The sequence below is a fragment of the Muntiacus reevesi genome, chromosome 2 (genome assembly GCF_963930625.1).
Source record: "Muntiacus reevesi chromosome 2, mMunRee1.1, whole genome shotgun sequence".
NCBI classification, from domain to species: Eukaryota; Metazoa; Chordata; class Mammalia; order Artiodactyla; family Cervidae; genus Muntiacus; species Muntiacus reevesi.
In genome coordinates, this window is record NC_089250.1 from 68,100,603 (window position 1) to 68,115,900 (window position 15,298).

Sequence of the window (15,298 nt, forward strand, 5' to 3'; positions counted from 1 at the left end):
ATGCTTGAGGAGGAGGTGACAGTTCCATCAGTCCGGGTCCTGGAGTGAGAAAACACAGCATAATGACCCAAGCAGACATGTACTATGAGTAAGAAACAAACCTTTGCTGTTTGAAAAGCAAGGCCAGGGCTTGTTTGTTACCAAAGCAAAACCTAGCCTATCCTGACACATGCATCTTCCTAACATCCAATCTACCCCACTTCCCATTGTACAGCCTGAGGCAGTTTGGGTGGGCTGGACCCCCATCTCCCACATGCAAGTGTAGAGCTTCAATTCAACTGACCGTTGGTCTTCCCAGGTGGTGTTAGTGGTAAAGAACCCACCTGCCAATATAGGAGTATTCAAGAGGCGTGCTTTCAATCCCTGGGTTGAGAAGATTCCCTGGAGAAGGAAATGGAAACCCACTCCAGTAATCTTGCCTGGAAAATCCCCATGGACAGAGGAGCCTGACGGACTACAGTTCATCGCACAATATACCTTCTACTGGTTGCTGCAAAGACAGATCTTTTACCCAGGATTACATCTTCCAGTACTCAATATTTACCTCTTCACAACAATTGGGTAAAAGCCTACACTCCCTCCCTGGGTGTCAGTAAGGAACCATGTCAGCTATTCTGGTACAATGAGAAGAGCCAGCCTAAAGATGAAGCAAACCCATGAAATCAGGAAAAGTAGGAAGAACTGAAGAGAGTGTTGAACTGCCAACCAAAGCTTACCTGTATCCCATTTATCAATCAAGTCACATAAATCAATGCATTCCCTCTATTAATGATTCTAACTTGAGCTGGATTTTTTTATTAGTTGAAACCAAAAGCATTCTAATGATGGCTATTTGAATGCTACATTCACTGCACAGCTCCGAGCAGTAGCCAGTGCCATAGAATCACAAGCGGGAGTCTGAGCTGTAAACAATTGCAGGAAGAGAAGGTAGAACATTCTCTGTGATTTCTGTACCAGCTCCTTGTCAAGAATGAGGTTATCACAGTGCCTCAGAGCACAGAGAAGGCAGTAACTAGCCATGACCTGAGGGTTAGAAGGAAGAGAATTCTATAGAAGCAGGGTAGTGACAGACCCCCTTACCTTAATCAACAGTACATGGTTCATTTCTTTAAAAAAAAAAAAACTCTATTTATTTCTCTTTAGTTCTCCTGGGTCTTCGTTGCTGCAAGTGGGCTTTCTTTAGCTGTGTGAGCAGAGGCTGCTCTCCAGTTGCAGTGCGTGGGCTTCTCTTACTGTGGAGCACGGGCTCCAGAGCGCAGGCTCAGTAGTTGTGGCTTATTTGCCTTGTGGCATGTGGGATCTTCCTGGACCAGGAATCGAACCAGTGTCCCCTGCATTACAAGGAGGATTCTTAACCACTGGACCACCAGAGAAGCCCTATAGTTCATTTCATAGTTAATCCTTATCTTGCCTTTAGAAAGTCTGGAGTTAAATCCCAGAGGCATCCCCATCCCCCAGAGGCAGTTAGTGTAGACTGTAAGTAAGTAGGATTTAAATCCAGACCTCCTGAGTTTGAATTCTGTCTTCCCCACTTACATGCTGTATGAGCTCAAGTAACTGACTTAACCCCCTAATGTTTTTGTGAGAATTGGATGAGATAATCCACATGTTGCTATTAACATGGTGTCTGATGCATGATGAGAACCCAAAGGTTAAAAAGAAAGTCCCATCCATCGTTTAAAGTTCTGAATCCAGTTGTGCCAATTTATTGTCTCTCTGCTCTAAATCCATCCTTCCTTGCAATCTATCCTTCCTTGCCACGCTTTGTGATGCTGGAGCTGAATTCTGCTAGCATGTCTCTTTTGTCAGTGGCACAATGTTAGGCTTTGTCAGTAGAGAGGGCTTGAGGGGTGCTGGACCCGAGATGAACTTGAATGTCCATAAAACCCTTCCAACCCAAGGCATTGTCTGTTCCCCCCACCACTCTCTTTCCCAGTAAATATGTACTGTGTACCTACTCTGTACCTGACTGTGTCCTGGGTTCTGGGTGTGTAGCTTTGAATAAAACCAGAAACCTTCATGGAATTTACAGTCTAGTATGTCAGGCAGACGTTGATCAAATAATCAAAAATAGAAATCTTACATGGTGCCTGGTACCATAAGATCCCCAAAATAGGAGACTTTGGATCAAAGATGCTTAGAGGGAGAGTTCCCTGGTGGTCCAGTGGTTAAGAGTCCCCCTGCCAATGCAGTATATGCGGTTTCCATCTCTGGTTGGAGAACTAACGGCAAACTAAGCCCTAAAGCCTGCGCCGAGCAGCTAAGATCCAATATGGAAAAAAAAAATGTTTAGGGAAATAGTTGGTGTGAGATCTAATTAAACTGTATTGATCTAAATAAACTGTAAACTGAGATCTAATTAAGCTTCTAATTAAACCATGTATTGGTGTGCTTGGGCTGCCATAACAAAATACCTTTGACCAGATGACTTAAAACAGCAGAAAGTAATATTCTTCAAATTCTTGAGGCTGGAATTCCAAGATCAAGTTTCCAGCACATGCAGTTTCTGGTGAGGACTCTCTTCCTGACTAGCACACGGCTGCTTTCTTGCTGTGTTCTCGTATATGAGCAGGGAGACAGAAGGACAGTGAACTTTCTGGTATCTCTACTTATAAGGACACTAACCGTTCTGGATCAGGGTCCCACTCTCCAGATCTCATTCAACCTTAATTATTTCCTTATTCCCAATATAGCCACACTGGAAGTTAGGGCTTCAACGTATGGATTTTGCAGATACGTACACATCTAGCCCATCACAGTAGGAAAATGTGGGAGAGGAGTGCTCCCTTTAGAGAGAACTGCTCATGCACAGACCTGCAGCCATCCAGGGTATGTGGTGGTTTAAACAAAGATGAAGAAGGCACAGGGATGATGAGGCAGATAGAGGGAGGAGATCAGGCTGGAGAGGTGGATGGGGGCCAGCCAGATCATGCAGGGCCTTGAAGATGGTGGTAATAATCTGAGCTGTATTCTAGGAACCCTTCAGTAAAGGTGCAGGGGCAACCTGTTGGGTGCAGTTCAGAATGGAAGGCTCACAATGGATGTAGACAGGACAATAATGAAGCTGTCCAGAGTGCCCAGATCCAGCCCAGGCTATACAGGTGGCTGCTGGTTGGCCTGGAGGAGACACTGGCCAGCCAAGCTGCCCAGAATCAGGGAAGAGAACTTGCTTCTGGCCCCGGTGAACAGAGGCCTCGGATTATAGAGCCACCCTAGTCACATCCGCAGCCTCTCTACAGCCCTGGCTTCTCGCCTCCCCTCCTCACCTGGTAGACCCTGTGCATTAGTTTACCTCGGCTGTGACCACCCATCTCTGTGGCTGGTTGTGTTTCCCTAGCCCTAGTCTAGCCCAGCCTGCTTTCCTCCTTTTCCCACAATGAGCCACAGCGCTAGGATTCAACAAGCTGCCCTTTAACGTACGTTGGTACAGCCACTGTGGAGAACAGTATGGAAGTTCCTCAGAAAACTAAAAATAGAATTACCATATGATTTAGCCATCCCACTGCTGGGCATACCTCCAGACAAAACTATTATTCGAAAAGATGCATGCACCCCTGTGTTCATAGCTGCACTATTCACAATAGTCAAGACGCAGGAACAACCTAAATATCCATCAACAGAGGAATGGATACAGACGGTACGGTACATATGTACAATGGAATACTACTCAACCATAAAAAAGAATGATATAATGCCATTTGCAGCAACATGGATGCAACTAGAGATCATCATACTAAGTGATGTTAAGTCAAAGACAAATAGTATGTATGATATCACTTATCTGTAGAATCTAAAATATGACACAAATGAACCTAGGAAATAGAAATAGAAAAACAGACATTGAGAACAGACTGGTGGTTGCCAAGGGGGAGGACTTAGGAGAGGGATGGGGTGGGAGGTTGGGTTAGCAGATGTAAGCTTTTAAATATAGAATGGATAAACAACAAGGTCCTGCTGTATATCAAAGGATAGTCAATATCCTATGATAAGCCATAATGAGAAAGAATATTTTAAAAAAGGAACGTACATATGTATATGTACAACTGAATCACTTTACTGTACAGCAGAAATTAACACGTTGTAAATCAGCTATACATCAATTTAAAAATATTGACAAAATGCTGCCTCTGATCAATCAGACTTGACAAATCCACAACTGCCCACCCCTTCTTAGACTCCTCAGTATGATATGCAAATTCCCAGTCAACAAAACTCTTTACACTTTAATCTAGGATCCTGAAGAACTTTAAGGTGTGGACTGGAAGTGATCCATTCCTTTCACAGATGCAGCCTGACTTCAAGTCATCTGAGTTGTCTAGATAGTGTCAAACTCTGAATACAGATTAAAGGGATCCTAAACTGCTAGCACTTCAAGGGGTTAGTAAAAAAAAAAATTTTTTTTTAATCTGTTAGGAAAAAATTTACATCAGTCTAACCTTAAGATTGTTTCTACAAGAAAAAGAGAAAGGATGAGATAGAAGCAATATTTGAAAAGATAGTGTCTGAGGATTCTCTAGAACTTATGAAAGATATCTAGTCATAGGTAAACCAAATAAATTCAAGTCAGAACTACACAATATTGTAAAGCAATTCTCCTCCAATTAAATAAATTTTTAAAAGTTCAAATCAGGATAAATAAAAATCAGTCTCCATCTAGACACATCACAATGAAACCACAAAAAAACCAAAGACATATCAAACTGGTTTAATATATTAATTAAAGAGTAGTTTGACTGGAGCCTCTGCTGGGAAGATGGGCAGAAGAAGGGGCTGGTTTTGAGTCCCAACAGGGCCATCATCACAGTTTTGATTATTTAAAGTACAAACCCGCCTAGCAACAGTATTCTCATTCCTAAAGAGATTAATATGCTGATCTGACAGAGGACAGAAATTAAGGGGAGATCAAATAACTCTGCCAACTAGAGTTGATTATTCATCAGCTCATTAGCAGACAGATGTGGAAGAGTTCTGGGATGAAGATGCACCCACAGGTGTAAAGACTGAAGGAGGAAATGGGAATGTGACAACACAGCAAAAACCTTTAGAACTGGACTCTGACTATTTTAAGGACATGACATCGACTAAAAGGAAAACTCAGGAAATCATTAAGAAGACAGAACCGTTAGACTTTGGCATCCCCGGGGGTAGCACAGGTTTCTCTGATAGATGAGTAGCTACACACCATATGCCTTTTAATCACCAGTCTCCTGAATCAGGTGACTTAATACCTGGCAGGAAAATACCTATGCATGGCAAGAAGAAGATGTGGTCTGTCAACCAAAGAAGTCCTCAGGCAGCAGAAGGCAGCAGACAGGTAAACAAGAGCCAAAGAACAATAAAGGAAGAAATGGGACAGGAAGCACCGTGGTGTGAAAACTGGTGTGAAACTTTCACAACAAATATTCTTCAAGTGTCATTGTACTGGTGGGAGAAATATGAGCTTCACAAACCAACCAGCATTTGTATGGATCTAAGAATATTATCAGAATACAAATAAAATGCTTAATTTTAATGTATTCTTCAGGACACCAGGATTCTCTCAAAATCCCTTGAACCCAGTGATTCAGACTCAAAAGAATAAAAAAAGCTTATGAGAAAACAATTTCTTCTTCAACATGCTCCAACTGTAAGACAATGGTTTGCTCTAGAGAAATAATTTCAAATAGAATATACCAGTACCTCTTCAAGCTAGTGTTCCTAGCTAAATGGATGTAAATAATCTTATGGTGGGAAAGAAACTCTTCTGTCTATAATGCTTTCCATCAATGTGCATAATGATACAATAAATAATTTTAATTACTATTTGGCTTCCATGATTTGTTGTTCAGTTGCTCAGTCATGTCTGACTCTTTGTGACCGCATGGACTTCAGGATGCCAGGCTCCCCTGTCCTTCACTGTCTCCTGGAGTTTGCTCAAAACTCAAGTCCATTGAGTCAATGATGCAGTGAGCCAGAGAAAAGCTCATGCAGTAACAAAAACACAGCACAGTCAAAAATAATTTTTTTTAAAAAAGAAAATAAGCCAGTCACAAAAAGACAAATACTACATGACTCTGTTTATATGAAATACCTAGAATGGTGAAATACACAGTGACAGAAAGTAGAATGGTGGTTGCTAGGGAAGCAGCAAAGGAATGAATGGGAAACTATTGCATAATGGATGGAGCATATCAGTTTTGCAAAATGAAAATGGTTCTGGAGATTGGCTGCACAAAAATGTGAATGTACTTAAAACTAGTGAACTGCACATTTAAACATAGCTATAATGGTAAATTTTGGGTTGTGTATGTTTTAACACACTTTAAAAAATCTAATACAGAAGATAAAATGCAATACTCAAAAACACTTGGCTGATCCAAAAGAAGAAAAAAAGGAAAACAGGAACAAAATCCAGGTAGGCCAAATAGAAGAGAAAGAACAAGATTATAGATGTAAATGACTTGGAACCATACCGTAATACATGCTAAGGAAGAGCAGCAGACATGTGCCAAAGTGCTCACAGCAGCATTATTTGTAGTAGCCCTGAACTGGAACCAAGCCAAATGCCCTTGTAGCTCAGTCGGTAAAGAATCTGCCTGCAATGCAGCAGACCCAGGTTTGATCGCTGGGTTGGGAAGATCTCCTGGAGAAGGAAATGGCAACCCACTCCAGTATCCTTGCCTGGAAAATTTCTTGGACAGAGGAGCCTGGTGGGCTGCAGTCCATGGGGTCGCAAAGAGTCGGGCACGACTGAGCGACTAACACTTACTTAACACTTCGTTGAAGGGATAAATAAATTTTGGTATATTTACCCAATGGAATGCTGCTATACGCTGCATTAAAAGTGAATGAACTACGGCTTCACACAACAACATGGAAGACTCTAATCAATCTCATGGAGTGAAAGAAGTCAGGCACAAAAGAACATGCACTTAATGGTGACCTTTATATAAAACCTGTAATAGCTACCAGGGGCTGCCCTGGTGGCTCAGACGGTAAAGAAGCTGCCTACAGTGCAGGAGACCCGGGTTCGATCCCTAGGTTGGCAGATCCCCTGGAGAAGGAAGTGGCAACCCACTCCAGTATTCTTGCGTGGAGAATTACATTGACAGAGGAACCTAGTGGGCTACAGTACATGGGGGTCGCAAAAAGTCAAACATGGCTAAGTGACTAAACAACAATAACAAGTAGTTTATTTTGGTATATATTATTCCAGGTTTTTCAGGGTACCTACACATTTTTTGTTTTAATTATGGGATTATATTGCACACACTGCTGAACTTTTTTCCTATCTTAATAGGTATTCAACATCTGTTCCTTTTAATACACATAGATCTACTCCACACTTTGCCAGGAGATGGATATATTCGTTAGCTTGATAGTGGTAATGGTTTCATGGGTATCTACACATGTCAAAACTCAAATCGTACTCTTTAAATACATATGGTTTACTGTACATCAGTTATACCTCAATAAGACTTGGAAAGTATTATGCCTTAAATCTCTTTTACTGATTTTCCCCACTTAAAACTATAAGTTCCATCCATGCTGTTGTATGTACAACTAACACATAGTTTCTCAGTGCTGGGTAGAATTCCAAGGTCAGCCTCCACCATGGTTTACTAACTCATTTTTGCTTCCTGCTCACCTATGCCATGAACAAGGCTATCATAAATAATCTCCACCTGTCTTCTTATATACCTGACCGAGCTTTCTTTAAAACATATTTCAAGGAGTAAGATTGCTGAACTTTCTGCCAACGCATCCTTCTTTTTACTGAAAACTGCCTGCTTATTGTTTATTTTATGGAAGAGCTGAGCAAGTTTTCATTCCATTCCAGCTGGGCATGAGCGTTTCCAGTCTCTTCACTTGGATTTCGAACCCTTCACGCTGCCACAGGACAGAGGGTGGGGTGTCAGTTCTTGGCCACCCCTCATCTCCCCACTTCCCTGCATTCTATTTGACATTGACTTCATTTGCTGTGTGCTCAGTCACTCAGTTATGTCTGACTCTTTTCGACCCTTTGGACTGCAGCCCACCAGGCTCCTCTGTCCATGGGATTTCCCAGGCAAGAATACTGGAGTGGGTTGCCATTTCCTCCTCCAAGGGATCTTCCCGACCCAGTGATCGACCCCACATCTCCTATGTCTCCTGAGGTGCAGGCAGATTCTTTATCTGCTGGGTAATAGGGGAAGTCCTATATGACTTCATGGTTGCTGATAAATAATTTTTTTTCAGGCTGTGGCCATTCCATAGTGTTTAACAGATGGACTTTCTATTTTCACTTGCTTTTTAAATCATGTTTTGGGGGAGAGGTACAGGTGAGAGATGGGAGCTCCGTAGCCTGTCTTTCCACAGCACTCTCCAGCAGACTTCAAAGGTCCCACCTACATGAAGGAGCCAGGCCCCTGTGCTTGGGCCAGTGTTTTAAGCTGCAAGGAATGTGGTGACTCAGCTGGTCGCCCAGGGACACCTCAGTGAACAAGGCTGAGGGAAGGAAGTCATTACACAGACAGCTGGGCTGTAAAAAACAAAAATATTCCTCACACCAAGCTTTACGAAGCAGTGTGGCTGTGCATCCCGTGACTCAATGGGACTGTTTCTGCCACGTGGCCCCCCCACAGCCCATGATATATGGCCCCCAGCTCATAATACATGGCACCAAGCTCAGAATACGTGGCACGCAGCCCTCACTCACTCCTGGCTGCTCCTCAAGCTGCTTGGAAAACTGACTGGGTGGGGACCCCAGGAAAATCCATGACAGTCTTCTTTCCTCCACCCTGACCCATTGCTACCTGTATCATCTCTTTTCTCCTTGTTCCTTCCTTTTTAGTTCTTTTGTGTTAGAAAGTGTTTGTCACTCAGTCGTATCTGACTCTTTGCAAACCCATGGACTATCACCCAGCCAGGCTCCTCTGTCCATGGAATTTTCCAAGAATACTAGAGTGGGTGGCCATTCCCTTCTCTAGGGACCTTACCGACCCAGAGATCAAACCTGGGTCTCCTGCATTGCAGGCAGATTCTTTACCATCCAAGCCACCAGGGAAGCCCTAAATTTTAATTCTCTTGCCCCTAAATAAATTTTAAAAATCTGCAATTCGGTATTTCACACCAGCAGGGAGCTTGGCAGACACACGTGCGTGTGTGCTTAGTCACATCACTCTCTGTGACCTTATGGACTGTAGCCCGCCAGGCTCCTCTGTCCATGGGGTTCTCCAGGTAAGGATACTGGAATGGGTTGCTGTGCCCTCCTCCAGGGGATCTTCCCAATCCAGGGATTGAACCTGCGTCTCTTGTGTCTCCTGCATTGGCAGGTGGGTTTTACTCACACCACCTGGGAAGCCCCACCAAAGATGCTAAACAGGTAGAAAAAATTATGCATAAGGCAAAAGTGATTGCTTTCAACTCAGGAATACAGACTGCTTTTCTTTTAGGAAGCCCAATGATGATGATTTGTTGATGTAATTGAGCAGGAGCCTATGGGGCATGTAACATTTACACTGGTACAGTGACTAGCTTGTGTCACTCTCCTGCCCAGCAGCCTTCAATGGCTCCTCAGTGCCCATGGTTTTACCCCACATTCAAGGCCAGATGGGCCACCTCCTAGCACTCACTTTCTCCACTATTCATGGCTTCATTCACCACTTCCACCCACTTACGCTGTCCCTGGCCCTCCTGTATATACTCCATCCCTATATAATGCAAGGCCTAGCATCAATTGATCTCTCAACAGTATTTGTACAAATTTTTTACTTACTGATTTTTGGCTGAGCTGCACTGACTTTGTCTAGTTGCAGCAAGGGGAGCTACTCTCTAGTTGTGGTGCTGTGGCTTCTCTTGTGGAGCACGGGATCTGGGGTGCAGGCTTCAGTACTTGGGGTACATGGGATCAGTACTTGTGGCTTGTGGGCCCTACAGTGCAGGTTCAATAGTCGTGATACACGGGCTTAGTTGTTCTGCACGTGGGATCTTCCTGGATCAGGGATCAAACCTGTGTCCCCTGCACTGAGACACGGATTCTTTACCACTGAGCCACCAGGGGAACCCTAAACAGTATTTTTTAACATCTCTTATTCTATTTCTGAACAAAATTTAAAAATATTGGACATCCATTCTAGCGTGTGTACGTGGTCAGTCACTTCATTCATGTCCAACTCTTTGCGACCCTATGAACTGTAGCCCAGCAGGCTCCTCTGTCCTTGAGATTTTCCAGGCAAGAATACTGGAATGGGGAAAAAAAAAAAAAAGAATACTGGAGTGGGTTGCCATGCCCTCCTTCAAGGGATCTTCCCAACCCAAGGGATCAAACCACTGCTGAGCCACTGGGGAAGCCCATCCTTTTGAGACCCTTCTTGAATTGCAAAGCATGTTGAGACATGAGTCTGGATACCAGATGTAAGAGAACGGGGCCAGAAAGTACATCTAAGTAAAAAGAGGAAGAATAAGAGGTCCCCTTGCTGAAGGTTCAGCCCATAGGATAGCTGGTAAGTCCTGCAGAGGTTTCAGAACACCCAGAAAGCTCCCCTTCACAGATGGTTAATGATCTTTCCGTGTTCTTCCCTCGACTAGAAATCCCAAACAGGTTTCAAAAGGGTTCAGTCAAACTGACGTTTTTCTGGGAAGGACAGCTGGAGCCGGAAACTGTCCAGCCACAGCCCACGCTGCCAGGCAACCTGGTCAGGCTGGGGCAGTGCTCGGCTACCACCGACAGCCTGGTTGGCAGGAATAGGGGACAGCAACGGAAGTTTCCTGCCCTCCAGCCTAGGGATCCCTGACCACATCCAGAGCCTGTCCCTGAAAGGCTGGGAGGAGAGGCCCCAGGAGCCCCGCAGCCTCAGCCACACAGGCAGGGAAAGGCAACAACATGTAAATCCATGGCTGATTCATGTCAATGTATGGCAAAAACCACTACAATATTGTAAAGTAATTAGCCTCCAACTAATAAAAATAAATGAAAAAGAAGAAAAGGAAGGGAAGAACAACCCAGGACCACAGCCCAGAGCCTGGCTTCCTCCAGCCAGCAGCTGGGGAGAGGCGGGACCATGGGGGCGGGACTGCTGTGGGGCGGGACTGCTGTGGGGCGGGGCCATGGGGGCGGGGCCAGTAGCGGAAGATGGTGGGGGTGGTTCCCTCCCCAGCCCCAGCCCCACCCCCACCCCCTTGGCCTCGGATGCGGCAACTCGGGCCTTGGAACCGCCACCTGCCCAAAACTGTGATTGGGGTCTGAATCTCTGCAGCTGCCTTGAAGGTCAGAAGCAGGCTGGGCCTAGGGGCGAGGGGAGGCCTGACACCCCTGGGTCACTGCTCGCCCCCTCCCCAACTATCTTCTCTAGTGTTCGCTCCACATGGAAGCCAGAGGGCTTTTTCTCAATTGCCATTACGTGAAGTTGCTCAGTCGTGTCCGACTCTTTGCAACCCCATGGACTGTAGCCCACCAGGCTCCTCCGTCCATGGAATTTTCCAGGCAAGAGTACTGGAGTGGGTTGCCATTTCCTTCTCCAGGGGATCTACCCAACACAGATTCTTTACCACTGAGCCACCCGAGAAGCCCTCCCACCCTTTATATGTAACTAATTCCAACTGATTTTTGAGACTGAGATGTCTGCTCGAGGAAAGCTTTCCTTGACCCTCTCATCCTGCTGCCATCCATCATAACTGCCTGACTGCCTGTCAGTTCTGCTTCTTTCCCTTCTTCCCTCCCCACCCCCCCCCACCCCCCCCACCAGGCCTGCTGGGTCGCTGCAGCAACTCCAGAGCCTAGCCCAGGCACGATGCTCAGAATGATCATAAACACCCTGCCTGGGGGGTCCTCTACCATCCTCTCAACCTCTGCCTGAATGAGAGGTTCTTGCAGTTACTTCATCTCTTAGAGCAGCAAGTCACAAACTAGAACAAGCATCAGAAACACTTTGGTGTGGCTGAAGGGAGCTGATTAAAATACAGATTGCTGGGCCCCAGCCTCAGAGTTTCTGATTCAGTAGGTCTGGAGTAGGGCCTGAGAGGGTGCATGGTATTGCAGCTGCTGGCCCAGGGACCACAGTTTAAGAATCAGGTCTGACAACCTACGGACTGGGAGGAAATATTTGCAAATTGCAGGGCTTAATTTCCAAAATATACAAACAGCTCATACAACTCAATAAAAAAATTTTTAAAAGGTCAGAAGACCTAAGTAGACATTTCTCCAAAGATGACATACACAGAGCCAATAGGCGCATGAAAAGATACTTCCCATCGCTGATTATTAGAGAAATGCAAATCAAAACTACAAAGAGGTATCACCTCACACCATCATCAAAAAGTCTACAAATAATAAATGCTGGAAAGGGTGTGGAGAAAAGGGACCCCTCCTACACCGCTGGTGGGAATTTAAACTGGTGCAGCCACTCTTAAAAACAGTACAGAGGTTCCTTTAAAAACTAAAACTAGAGTTACCATTAGATAGAGCTATCCAGCAATAGATATTGTTGGATATATGCCCATTCCTGGGCATATATCCAGAAAAGGTGAGAACTCTAATTTGAAAAGATACATGCACCCCAGTGTTCATAGCAGCCTATTTTAGCCAAGACATGGGAGCAACCTAAGTGTCCATCAACAGATGAATGGATAAATGTGTGGTGTGTGTGTATATATATATATATATATATATACACACACACACACATACAAAGAAATATTACTCAGCCATAGAAAAGGATAAAATATTGCCAATTGCAGCAACATAGATGGACCTCAAGATTATCATGCTAAGTGAAGTCAGTTAGACAGGGACAAATATTAATATTATATATCACTTATATGTGGAATCTAAAAAAGTCATACAAATGAATTTATTTATAAAACAGAAACAGACTCACAGACATAGAAAATAAACTTATGGTTACCAAAGGGGGAAAGGAGGGAAGGGATAAATTAGGAGGTTGGGATTAACAGATACACACTACTTTATATAAATAGATAAACAACAAAGATTTATTATATAGCACAAGGAACTATATTCAAAATCTTTTAATAACCTGTAATGGAAAAGAATCTGAAGATATAACCAGATCACTTTGCTGTACACTTGAAACACAATATTGTAAATCAACTATGCTTCAGTTTAAAAAAAGAAGAATCACATCTGAGCACATCGCTTTCTTCACTGGTAAAACAGGATAACTACTGTCTCTGCGACGTTTTGTGACAATCAAATTGAGATAATGCAAATGAAAAACTCAGCATGTTGCCGGCATCCAGTAGGTGCTCAATAAGTGTTTGCAACTGCTATGGGGAATGGACAGGAGACATGCCAGCCAGGGAAAACATGAGCAGGGGCAGAGATGGGAAAGAGCCCAAGCAGGGCAGCTGGCCTGGCAGGAGAGCCAGGCCCAGCACCGTGGCCCGGGAGTCCAAGCTTGTCTCTGGAAGCAGTTGGGAGCCACGCATAGTTCTGGAGCAGGGCAGTGACAGGTGGAAGCTGCATGTGGCAGCATTGAGCAGGAGGCCACTGCAAGCTCCATGTGCTGAGCACTCCTTGGCTGTTTGACCAGTCAGATTTAGCAAGTAAAAATCAAGGAGATACCATTAAATTTGAATTTTAGACGCCAGTGAATAACTTTTTAGTATAATGTGTTAGTTGCTCAGTCATGTCCGACTCTTTGTGACCCCGACTGTACCCCACCAGGCTCCCCTCTCCATGGAATTCTCCAGGCAAGAATACTGGAGTGGGTAGCCATTCCCTTCTCCAGAGGATCTTCCCAACCCAGGGATTGAACCCAGTTCTCCCACATTGCACGCAGATTCTTCAGCATCTGAGCCACCAGGGAAGTCCCTCAAATTTAATTGGTCATCCTGTATTTTTATTTGCTAAATCTGATCATCCTGGCCAGACACCAACTGTCTGCTGACCAACTCACAAGCCTGCATCTGGAAGGAGTCAATGCAGGTTTCTCTGCCTCCCTTTCCACCTTCAGCCAGGCCAGACCACCAGGAGTGGTTGAGCAGCCTGCTCCTGCAGCCAGTCTTGCTGCCCATGGCAAGGGGTCACAGCTGTAGGCCTGGGTGAGTGGGTCCTCATGGCACTTCAGGCTGGGTTCACCCAGCAAGAAAGCAGTGGGGTGTAGTGAATAATCACTGGGTCTGTGACAAAGCACATACAGCTACTAAGATCCATAAAGAAGCAAGTGCCCCCCTGCACTGACGGGTTACTCAAAAAACAAACAGTGGCATACTGCCACCCACCACTACCACTCGAGGGTACTGAGGGAGAGGAGAAAACTGCCTCTATCCTTAACCCCAGAAATGGGCAAACACCAGCATTCATGCTGCTTGCACGCTCAAAGGATGCCTCGGAGATGGTGATACAAACCGCAAGCTAGAACAGGGTGGTCCTTGCCTTGTTCAGCTCAGCTGGGTGTCAGGACAAGTCATACTACCCGAGGCTGCCTCTGTCTTCCCCCACCTCCGGAAGCATCAAATCCTAGATGATTCATCGTTCCGGAAACAAGCCTGTTGGAAATCCAATTTCTGCAACAACCTTTGTATCAACTTTTTTCTCTAACAAAGAATAATGAAAACAATGTGTGCTCCATTTAAAAAAAAATGTGCTAAACACTGTTGAATCCCTAGTATGTGTCCTGCTCCGTGTTCAGTGTTTTATTTAGCTCTGTAGCTCTCAGCCTTGGCAGCACATTACAATCACCTGGACAGTTGTTGTTTTTTAATTGTCGCACCCCAGGCATCAGTATTTGCCAAGGGCACAGTAATTTCAATGTGCGACCAAGGTTGAGAACCACTGATTCAGTTCATCCTGTTTAATCCAATGCAATCCTACAAGGTAGATTTTTTTCTCCATCTTGCAGATGAGGAAATTGAGGCTCCCAGAAGTAGAATTACTGTGCTATCTGTAGCCACAATCCCTGTTCTCTCTCCTCTCTTCCCTCCCAGACTCCCTTGAGGGATTTCTGAAGTTTCCAGGGTTTCCCTGCTGAATATAGTGTTTATATACAATGCTTCCACAGACATGTTTGTGGCATGACTCTGCCCTCTGGCCACCCGAAATAGCTCTGCTCCCACCCGGGCTCTTCTGAGATACCAGCAGACACAGCCCGGTTTCAAGACTGACACCAAATGACTTTTGCTAAATCTAGGACAGCTGAGGCCAGTCACTTCCAGCCAGGTCCTGCCATCTCGAGTCACAGATCAACAGCGGCCACCTCTCGCTCCCCACCGGCTAGTACTTTATAACCCTCATTCTTTGCCATTGAGTCCCATTCCTCCCAGATTTTCCTGGGTTTCCTCTGTCTTTACAGCAAACTCCTTCACCTGCTGACCTTCC

At 44.8% G+C, this 15,298-nt stretch overlaps 1 pseudogene; it reads left to right on the forward strand.

Moving 5' to 3' along the window:
* The window catches only part of LOC136157191 (receptor-binding cancer antigen expressed on SiSo cells pseudogene), a 15,692-nt pseudogene continuing 394 nt past the window's right edge, over nucleotides 1–15,298 (forward strand).